The following is a 12,500-nucleotide window of genomic DNA, read 5'->3' on the forward strand; positions in this document are numbered from 1 at the left end:
TACTGCCTGCGTATTATTTTGTTATCTTGTTCAGTTCACTTATATTCCTAATGCCCTTTCTTCACGAAAACCACTTTCAAATTACTTATTCAAATTTATTGCCCAATCAACTTTCTCATAATTTTCTTAAATATCTGCAATCGACATTGTCTTAATTTTCTTTTCGTGTTTTTTTTCCAGTGTACATTTTTTGTTTTGTTTCGTATCTTACGTATACATTGAGTTACACAATGCGATGCCGCATGGTTCAACTGATCGAAAGGCTGAGGGACCCAATTGAGATCATTGCATTTGCAATATATTTCGCGATGCCATTGCAAATCTATCGCTATCCCTCGGACTTCCAATTACATTTTAATCTTTGATTTTCACGGTAAACAATCATAGATATCCCATTATCCTTAATTACCCCCATTTTTCAATTGTATTTTCCCTATTAGTTTAATTAGTATTTTCCTCTTCCCTCGAGCGTGAGCCTTGCACATCGCCGCGGGCAAAGGCTGCTGCCGAAGTAATTGCTCTGGTGCTAGGGGCGGTCGGGGTGGTGGTGGTGGTGGGGGAGTATTGGTGGTGATGGCTGTGCTGGTGATAATGGTGATTCTGGTGATAATGGTGGTTTTGGTGATAATGGTTGTTGTGGTGATAATGGTGGTTTTGGTGATAACGGTTGTTGTGGTGATAATGGGGGTACTGGTGATAATGGTTGTTGTGATGATAATGGTGATTTTGGTGGTTTTGGTGATAATGGTTGTTGTGGTGATAATGGTGGTTTTGGTGATAACGGTTGTTGTGGTGATAATGGTGATTTTGGTGATAATGGTGGTTGTGGTGATACCGGTAATTGTGATTGTGGTGATGACTGTGCTGGTGATAATGGTAATTCTGGCGATAATGGTTATTGTGGTGATAATGGTGATTTTGGTGATAATGGTGGTTGTGGTGATAATTGTGATTGTGGTGATGATGGTAGTTGTGGTGATGATGGTGATAATGGTGGTTGTGGTGATAATGATGATTGTGGTGTTTGTGGTGATAATGATGTTTCTGGTGATAGCGGTGGTTTTTGTCGTAATGGAAGTGTAGTAGCGGTGATATGATGATGATGATAGTTATGGTGATAATGGTGGGAGTGACGGTGCTTGTGATAATAGTAATAGTAATTATGGTGACGTTAATAGATTTGGTGTTCAGAGTGCTTGTGGTGATAGTGGGAATTGTGATAATGGTAACAATGGTGATACCAATGATAATGATGGTTTCAGTGATTATGGTTTCTGTGGTGACACTGGTGGTGACAGTGTTGATGATAAGGATAATGGTGACACTCGTGGTGATAATGACATATTTTAATTGGTGCAATTGACAGTGATGATAATGGTGGTAATGGCGGAATTCAGTGGCGTTTTAAATGAATGGTAATGTTAGGATAATGGTGATACACTAGCAAAGGGTGATATCAATAGGTGTGTTGGCTCGGATGATAAGAATCACCTGACGACAGCTAGATTAAACCTACAAATCGTGATTACACTTTTAAGGATGGTCTCTGCGTCTGTCATGATGTGCCTGTTATTGGGGTGCCGTTTGTGTCGAAGGAGTGGCGGCTCTTTATAGACAGCCCTACCACAAGTTTGAAGGCTGTCCTCCTCCACAATGGAAACAAGTTCCAGATGCTGCCGCCCCTAGTCCATTCAGCCTGACTGAAGGAAGACTACTAAAGTGTGAAAATCCTCCTGTAAGCTCTGCAATACAACCAGTACAAATGGGAAATCATTGGCGACTTTAAGATGGTGGCTTTCCTGATTGGTCTCCAGGGAGGCTTTATCAAATTCCAATTCTTCCTTTGCCTTTGGGACAGCAGAATTATCCCTCACCACTACAACAGGAAGAACTGGGAGTAGCGAACAGAATTTGTATTTCGGACTCGGAACGTCATATGGAAGCAACTGGTTGATTCCAGGATTGTGCTCATATCACCACTGCACATCAAGTTGGGGTTGATGAAGTAGTTCGTGAAGGCTCTCAACCAGGAATCAACCGCTTTTACCTACCTTATTGAGTTCTTCCCCAAGTTATCTGAAGCCAAAATCAAAGGTGGGATTTTTGCTGGACCTCAGATAAAAAAGGTGCTTGAGTCTACCGAGTTCTCCAATAAGCTCAGTAGGATTGAGATAACAACATGGAACTGTTTCATAGCAGTTGTCAAGGGCTTCCTGGACATCCACAGAGTTGAAAACTACCAGCAGCTGGACGCTCATCTGGACAAATTCAAGGACAATAAGGGCGCCTACTCAGAAGAACAAGGCGAGCGATTCCACTAAGATGTGAAGGAGATAGAGCGAAGGCACCAAGGCCGGTGCGATGAGAAAATGATGGGGACTACATCTGGGAGCTGGTGCGAGAGTGCGACCTGGACTACAATCGCAAATCCAAGAAATCCAATCATTTCTGACGTAGCTTCATAACTGTCATTTGTTTTTACTTGTTTGTTTTTGATAAGCTTGTGTCATGAAATAGATATATACTCTGTTGGCTTTATTGTATGAACTAATAGATTAAAAATATATATATTTTTTTCTGAATATGAAAAATTCGAAATATTATAGTCCTGATCATAAACCCAAACTTCAGATTAAATGATAGTGTTTTTTTTTTTTTTTTTACATAATAATGGGATATAACAAACAAGGAGATGACAATTAGAACCGGAGAACAAAAATTGTGTTACACGGTGTTAATTTTCTTAGCGTTCGGCGCTTCTTAAGGTAAATGAAGTATCGACGATAATAGTTATGACGGTAGTAGTAATGAAGAAGATACAGCTGTGATGTCAGTTTCGATGATATATAGAGTGGTGACTATGTTGATGATGTTGACGCCCCAGATGTGAAGATAATATTACTGAGTCCTTTTGCATCACGTTTTCCACCTCCTCGAGCTGAATGAAATCGTCTGGCGTTAGCCAGAATAATGTTTCTAAATATGAATGGACACAAATAAGTGAAGAGTTCTGGGAGCTTAAGTACAGTTGGGGGATATAAGTTCCACGACACTGTAAGTGTCGCAGTCAAAGCCTTGGATACAAAAATAAGATAGCATCACTTTGTTTTTATCATATTCACGACAATTCCTAATTTGTTTATTTGTTTATTCATCTATCTATTAAGTTATTCATACATCTATTTGTTTATTAATAATTTTATTTATTCATATATTTACTTATTTATTAATATCTATGTTCACCTACTTATTCATTTCTTTATTTGTTTATTAATATATATATATATATATATATATATATATATACATATATATATACATATATATACATATATATATACATATATATACATATATATATATATATATATATATATATATATATATATACATCTTCTAGGCTACTTCATTTATAAGTGGGGAAAGACCCGTGTTATATAGATAAATATCTGTTTTTATTTATCTATTTGTTTGTTTTTGCCGGCTATCAATACTGTAAGACAGACAGTGTTGACGAACTTCTATTCCCAGCTGTACACACATCCAGGCGAGGCAGCCATGGCTTTAGCTGAACAAGTTAATTGCGTCACGGACGGAGCATTAGTGTTTGCTTGGTTAGTGACGTCATGTTCCCCGGCGCTCTATCTCTTCAGTTTAGCGAAATTCTTAATGTATTACGCTCTACCAGACGATTTCATTCATATGGTGGGCAGCCCCTAAATTGAGTCATATTTGTTGACCCAGTTAATCCTGTAGCAGAGTTTGGAAATCAACTTTTTTTTTAACGTGAGAGAATTTATTTAGTAGAAAGGAGGTATTTGCATTGAAAACCTTTTATAATGTGTTGAAAAATGATTTGTTGGCAGTTCTTGGTATAGTTGTAATGTTATTAAGATCCTTGTTATCATTCTGTACCATAGTTTACATCAAAGTATTTTGTTCTGTAGAGATGAAGTATTCACGTTGGGTTCCTTTATGAAGTGTTGGAAGCAAAAGTGTTGGCAATCCATGGCATGGTGGCAATGGTGCTTTGTATAGTACTTAAATTCGCCGGTATGGTGGTGGTGGTGGCAGCGTTGGCGAAGTTGTGGTGGCAGGAGTGATTACGGTAATTGTAGTTTTGGCAGGAACATTAATGAAGGCTATAACAGTGATGGTCGTTGTGGTCTGGGGTCCTCCGTTCAACACTGCTACCGTCTTGTCATAAATTCCTCTGTGCACGCCGCTTCTGCCATGGGGCTGTGCAAGCCTTGGTTGCCTTGGACGTCAGATGCTCTGGACTGAGGACCTACCGAGATGTCTGCATTAGTGGGCACTTCGTGGGTACTCAGGCAACAATGGTGCTTACTACGGGGCGACTGTGGTGTCCGTATTACTTTCCAACCCATGCTTACACTGACTTGTTTCTGTACATCTCATGGCTCCTCTGGCAATAGTGTTGTGTACTGCAAGGCTAGTGTCACTTCTGTATTACTTTGCAATCCATGGACATGATGATATCAGTGGCATTGTGCACGTCAAGGTTATGTCGTCATTGTGTGTACTCTTCTCTTAGTAAGCTAATATAAATTTTATAAACAATTGCCATTCGTTTGATCAATAGTTTCCCAACTTTATGTATCATATTACTAGAGTAACATATAAAACACACAAAACCGACGACCTGTTTGTCATTTTGGAACCTTTTAGAGTAAATATAAAAGATGCCAAATTCTTACATTCTGTGAGGACAGCGTGATATTGTGTAATTCTTGTATTATTATCAAAATCACCTAAATTAATTAGTCAGAGGTAAGATGAGTCTGAATTAAATAGTTTCAGTATAATACTGTCATATGTGCCTAACGGATAAACCTACATGACATTTCACTCTACGCACATAAAATTTTTGCATTTAAAGGATTGAAAAGGCTGGTTTTGTGAAAGTTGGACTTGTGATTAGCAAATTCAGCTAGAGTCCACCGTATAATATAAATACATACATACGCGCACGCACACACATACACGCATACACACACACACACACACACACACACACACACACACACACACACACACACACACACATATATATATATATATATATATATGTGTGTGTGTGTGTGTGTGTGTGTGTGTGTGTATTAATTGATTAATTCATTCATTCATTCATATATCTTTTTAGCCATGCTCTCTTTGGCTACATTCACCAATAATCTGCCGACATAATCTGGCTATGACTCTTTCTTGTAAAACTGGCATTCAGCTACATTTGGACCTGAACGTAGTAAGAGCATTACATAATGAGTACCTAGGGCCCGCCCGAGTATACCTCAAATGCAGAACCCACAACAGAGAAAAAGTATAAACTTTGAAAAACTCCAAAAAGAGGCACAAAGTGGGTATCAAGTCCACAGGGATTTGAGGGGGGGTAATATTGGAGTAATTAGAACTCATAAGTTTAGGAGAAATATGGAAGTTTTGATCATGCCGTAGAAATCCATTAAAAAATCTTGGACAAGGAGGAACATGTAAAATGACTAAGCAGGAAGAACGAGAGCATGCAATCAGAAGCTTGAAAAGGTGAATGATAAGAAATGAATAAACAAATACATGAACAAGTAAATAAATAAAGATGTGTAAATAAATAAAATCACAAACAGCAAAAAAATAAAAATAACTGGAACAAAGAACCATCTGAAAAAGGTAAAGAGCCTACGCCGAGAGGCGCGTGCCTGCGGCCGAAGCCGTCACATTTGCCCTATAGACTTGGACTCTTGGGCAACCGTCACAGCTGGAAATCCGAGAAGAGTACGTGATTCGAACCCACAACTAAGCGCTTGCGAGACCAGTACGATTCCGATTACATCAACAACACACACACGATAAATACGCTAAGGAAAATAGCTGGAACGAAATTCCATCTTAATAAACTGTCAGGCAATTACATAATCTAAGAAGAACTGCCTTGACTACAGTCGAACGGAAGGACACATGATGTGAATCAAGAAAATGAAAAAAAATTCTAAATAAGGAAACGTTCACACACACAGAACCATACATTAGATAAACAAGATGCTACGACACCGATCAATAACGATCATGACATTCTTTCCCACACCAATTCACTCACTCGCTCCCTGAAACAGAGGAACGCCTACGCGGACATTGGCGCTTCCACATTTCCAAAGAGGTGAACTTCACCCAAAGAGTTCAGAGTTCAAACAAAGTACTATATTAGGCTGAGTTACGGAAAAATAGAGACACTATGTAATAAGTCTTGACTTGCTCCTATAAAACTCGTCTAAGTAAATAGACGCGTTGCACTCGCATTGTATACCATTGTTTGTGTAGGTATAAATGTGCATGTATGGGCAAAGTCCATCTGAGTGTGTGCGCGCGCGCGTGTGTGTGTTTATGTGTGTGTGTGTGTGTGTGTGTGTGTGTCTGTGTGATTCACCATGATCTTGGATCACGGGATTACGTGTTGGACTCGTGATCGACAGCTATTTCCCTCCCGGAAGAGCCCAGAACTCGTATATGACCAATCTATGGATAATGCTGTGACCTTACACGCACACATACCCAATTCCCCACCTACAAAAGTTGAATTAACAACTCGTAGCGCACGGATACTGAAATTATTTCATCCCTGGGCGGGATTCGAACCCAGACCGCCGTAGTGGCGGTCGGGAACTCTAACCACCGCGCCATCGAGTCGTGTGTGTGTGTGTGTGTGTGTGTGTGTGTGTGTGTGTGTGTGTGTGTGTGTGTGTGTGTGTGTGTGTGTGTGTGTGTGTGTGTGTGTATGTGTGTGTGTGTGTGTGTGCGCGCGCTCGCGCTCACATGTGCATGAATGATTGTATACTGTACGTGTGCATGTGTGCATATGTATTCGCCATAGTGAGACAGAAAGACTAGATAGTGAAGTGCAGTCTAGAAAATAAGATCCAAATGGAACGCTCCTCCAGAAACCCAGCTTTTTTCTGATCTTGAAGGTCAGCGATCTCAGGCGAAACCATAAAAGGCATCAACTCACCGTAGATATTCATCCGGACTTTCTTGACCCCCTTTCCTAGCTAAGGGGGGGTGTCACACAACCTAAATAAAATAGCCTATTGGTAGCCGGGGAAAAGGAAAAGTAGCATGTGGTGCGGAAAGGAGTTAAATCCTTTAGCACAGAAAAAAGTCATCGAACTTTAGAAATAGTGTGTAGTTGTGCCTCTTACGACATGTATAAGATAAGAAGAACAGTGTCCGAGTCTTGGATTCGACCCTTCCAGGGAACCATCAAGAGCGGTTAGCAATCTTTGATCAACCTGTCACATCAATATCTGGTCTTGCATTCATCATCACATCTAAAGGAGCAGTAAAAAACAACACACAATAACTCCATTATTTCCTATGACGAAGTTTGATGTACAACAGTAATTACCACAACAAAACCACAAGGAATGACGACCCTGAAGCTGGAGCAGTAGCAATAGCAGCTGTACTGCCATATGTATTAAGAGCCTTGTGTCCACTGCACACAGCACATACCAGCAACAGTAGCACCAGATGGGAGGCGTCGTTAGGGTATTGAACGCGGATTGGCTCGTTCCAGACCAATTAGCGAAGTTGTAATTACAGGCAAGAATAGAAGTTATTGTTTGGTTCTCTGCGAGGGTCATTTTGTTCGGCTTTTGCTCAGAGTTGCTATGTAGGATGGGGAGGGAAGTGGGCGTGTCCATTGTGGACTACTTACGCTGAAGTGAGACAAAGTTGATGGGCGAGATGTGGTGAGGTCCTAGGCGTGGTGATATAGATGCGCTGGAATGGGATGCGACAGGGAGACTATAAGGGGGCAGGAATTGAAAAGAAGATGTGGAGAAATCTTCATGGCCGCTGAATTCCCTGCCACCTGTTCAGTTGTGACCGTTGACTGGCAAAGTCAAGGACGACATGTCCAAGTCGGCTGGCCGTGGACCTGAACGGGATGGAGCTGTTCAAGGGTGAGATGTGGTGACGGGCGGACAAGAGGAAGAGGAGGAGGAGGAGGAAGAGAAGGGAGGACGTCGAGGATGAGGTGGTTCAAAAGGGTCGAGGACGATGAGAGAAGAGGTGGTTGCAGCTTTAGGGGATGAGATAGTCGATCGGTGCATTGTTCGGGAGGAGGGGCGGAAGGAGGGGTGAGGGGGGCAGGGGGCTTATTAGAAGGATGCAGATGGAAGGGGAAGATGGAGTTGTAATTGAAATGCGTACTGTTAAGGTTGCTAGAGTATCGGCGTCACCAGGTAGGCGAGCGCAGAGCTTTGAAAACTATAGATGTCTTCCTGGAAAAACAAAACAAAATTATTATATGCCATGAAATTTGTATATGGAAAAAAGTTTCATGAAATACCAAAAAGTAGGTGAAGTAATCAGGTATTATTGTCCCTCTAAAATCAGAAAATCCTTAAAATTTGAATTTTTACAGACACTTACGAGATACTACTGCTATCTGGAACTTTCCATTTTAAAAAACTGCTTATCATAAATATATATATATATATATTCTAATTTAGATGTTTTTATTAGAACTATCACCGGAAGAAATTCGTGAAAGTTGTGTGCTAAGACTACCCTTGCAACAAAAACACTCGAAATCTGGCCAGTAAGTATAGGCATGGCAATAGTATTGTAAAAATCAAGTCTTTGAAGGACTCAAAAACGCAGCTTTGTGAGAGCAAGGATCGCTCTGGAAGATGCGGCCAGAATGTTTGCCCTACATAATGTTGCCTTTGAAGAAAAGGGAATATTGCAAGAGCTGAATAGTCTGGCTCCGTCTTCTAGACAGAGTCCGTTTTACAAAATATCACCTGTGAAGGATTGAAAGGGGCAGTTCGATGAGATCGGAGTTTCTCTCTGGCACAAGCAGCAGATGAACACACTTTATAAAATGGTATCTTTAAAGTAGTGGAAATGGCAATTTCGCAAGACAACCGAAAGTCCACATTGCAAAATATTAACTTTGAAGGACTGAAAAGGGCAGTTTTGTGAAAGCTGAAGTTAGTCGTCTGGCTGATGCAGCTCACTTTTCGAAATGTTGCCTCTGAAGGATTGAAAATGGCAGTTTTGTGAGAAATGGGCTTTCTGGCTGTAACTGCCAGCTGGACTCCATTTTGCAAAAGCGGGTACATTTGTCAATCATTCTGAACTGTTTGTGCCGTGATTCAAGTGGCAGGTATTGTTAGTCTGAGAAGGTGCATGATAGGAGTTATATTTTTTTAAGGAGGCCTGTGCTGTGTTGGTAATAAGAGTGCGTCAGACTCGTCTGAGCCATCGAAATCCAAATTGCAAGAGGTTGTAAACTGGAATCTCCTAACAAGCAATCAGATTGCGGATCTACAACCCCCTTACCCCCACATACACGTTCTACCCCACTCCCACCTTCCCCGTTCTCAAGTCTTGGTCGATTTGCTAAGTGAACGTTGAATTTAGATCTGTCATCAAGATAGGACCGAGGTTTGATGCAGTGGGCTCATCAGCTTCGTTGCTCATCTGGTGCGATTCGACTCTGGGGCATTTGGTTCACGCGATGGAGTCTCTTTTCATTTCGAGAGGACGCTTGCTCGGTGGAGCTCATTATAGTTTGCATGAGTAGGAAGGGACTTTGGACAATGTCACTATCATCTCATGGCCCTCAAGATTCTCGATTTATATATTTATGGATTACATTGTACCATGTGACTGTTAAATTACCTAGCATATTTTTATTTTATATATCAATAGATTTCTTGATATTTAATTTATTTGTTTATTTACTTCTTTGTAACTGCTTGGTATACATACATCGACCAGCTTGCGTGATAATCAACCAATGAACGCTTGGGGTGATGCGGGAAGTACAACAGCCGGCTGAGGGGGAGATCAGGCCCAAGTGTTGATTAAGTTTGCAGCTGCAAAGGCATCAGTGTGCAAAACTGCTTCTTGAGTTAACCAAGGAGGTCAGTTGGCATTATTATCTAATGTAAGATGTATACGATAGAAAGTTATAAACTAGAGAAAGGAGTTATGAAAGAAGTTGAAATAAAGAGAAGGAATGAAATGTGTTTGTGCATAGGAGGTTGGGTTGGGGTGTTGCTATGCTCTCACTGGGCAAACAGGAGACATACATGAATGAGTTAGAGTATGAATATTTGCGGACATCCAAAACTGACCCATCATAATTCAGAATTATGTATATATACGTTCCGTCGTTGCTGAATGCACACACACACACACACACACACACACACACACACACACACACACACACACACACACACACACACACACACACACACACACACACACACACACACACACACACACACACACACACACACACACACACACACACACACACACACACACACACACACACACACACACATATATATATATATATATATATATATATATATATATATATATATATATATATATATATTGTACAAAGAAATTGATTCTAATTGTTAGAGAGCCACTGTTAGTAAGATATATTTACAGAGCTGTGGTATACTACGGATGAGGTCCGGGGATTTTCTATCATATTCACACGGCTTAACAAGGGTATTGTTTTTAAAGAAGACATTCGTGGCGTTAAAACAAAAACTTAGTGCACTATAAGTGCCAAACGTATCAACACCAAGTGCAGAAGTGGTCTTATCAGCTGAATTAGATCTACTGGCGAAAGAACTAATAAGTAGATAGATAAAAGTTAGATAAAACATATAGATAAAAAAATAAGGTAATAATTGTTAAATTAAGTAAATTATATTGTCATTTCCTGTTATTTTAGAATGTGATAAATGTGGGCAAAAAAAAACAAAACAGAATCGATAAAATACTGTCATATTAGTGTGTTGTTTGCATAGAGATGGCGTTGTCATTGTATTAAGTGGAAATGTCATAAACTTTATTCATTAAGTAAACGCAAATCCATTCATATACCAAATGTCCTTTTTTGTCCTTATAAAGGGGTGGCTGAGTCAAAGCAGGGTAATCCCTGCTTCCCGCCATACCGCTCAGGTCACAGGCAGCGTAGCAAAACATAAACAAACAGGAATAAGATGAAAACTGTATACAGAATACGCCGACGTCCATGGTGATAACGGGGTGCCGTATATAATTTGTACTAAGATAATCTTGACATCATTAGCGGGAGGTATATTTCGCGCTTGTGGGTGTCAACTCATCTAAACTTGTCTAAATTCCTCTAGACGAGTTTCTGCAATCCCCCAAAGCGAAGCAGGTTTGTCTCGAATGTACCTGTATGTGCGAGGACATTGTACATATAGTCTTCTGAGGGTAAGACACCTGAGACATCTTCCACAATGGACTCGATTTGGGTAGATTTTGATTTAGAGGGATCAGAGTAAACAAAGAGGTGGTGAGGATTATATTAGAGAATGGTCGAATAAATTCTGTAACCCCTTGAAAGGGTCGTGATGTGATTTACACATTAGATACGGTTAACCACTTGTCATATTTATTCAAATAATGGCTGAGGTCCCCCGCCCACAACTACTCTCCCACTAACCGTCAATACATTTCAAAACAATTTAAGGTTCTAAGTGGATGATTTTATTCACCTGAATTGGGCTCACGGGGAAATGGAACAAAAATGAAAAGGGAAATGAAAATCAAAGTCGAGTCGGGGAAGAATGAGAAGAAAATGACGACAACGACATCGACGACGACGATGACGACGACGTTAACGGATATTTTTAAATTCGTAGAGGGGGATTATTCCTTAATGAGAGGCGCAGGGAGTTACCAAAGAAGTGTGTCTCTTGGGAAATTGTAATTTATGCAAAGTACATTTATTGGAATGGCTTAACAAAGGAATCGATTTCATTTGGGTGTTGTTTATTGTACTCCATCCAAAAGTCGGTACTCCTCTTCGTTGACAGATGTACGACTGTTTGATTATAATCATTACAACAAGCACCATGTATGCATTCCTGTTTTTGTGTGTGTGGAAGTGTATGATACATTCACACACACACACACACACACACACACACACACACACACACACACACACACACACACACACACACACACACACACATACACACACAAAAACACATACACATTCGTGGCGCCGCGGTTAGAGTTCCCGGCTGCCACTACGGCGGTACGGGTTTCGACTCTCGCCCGGGGCTGAAATAATATCAGTATCGCAGCGCTGAGGGGTGTTACTCCAACTCTCGTGGGCGGGGAAGTTGGGTGTGTGTGTGTGTGCAAGGTCATAGCATTACCCATAGATCGGACCTACGAGCTCTGAGCTCTCTTCCAGGAGGGAAATAGCTGTCGATCACGAGTCTAACACGTGATCCAAAGACCAAGTGAATACACACACACACACACACACACACACACACACACACACACACACACACACACACACACACACACACACACACACACACACACACACACACAAACACACCTTTGTTCACTTACTTGGCCTGTGATGAATTTTACATAATCATCGTCGGAGATTGCTTGAG

The sequence above is a fragment of the Oratosquilla oratoria genome, chromosome 24 (assembly GCF_046742065.1).
Source record: "Oratosquilla oratoria isolate Oo_2021 chromosome 24, ASM4674206v1, whole genome shotgun sequence".
In the NCBI taxonomy this organism is placed as follows: Eukaryota; Metazoa; Arthropoda; class Malacostraca; order Stomatopoda; family Squillidae; genus Oratosquilla; species Oratosquilla oratoria.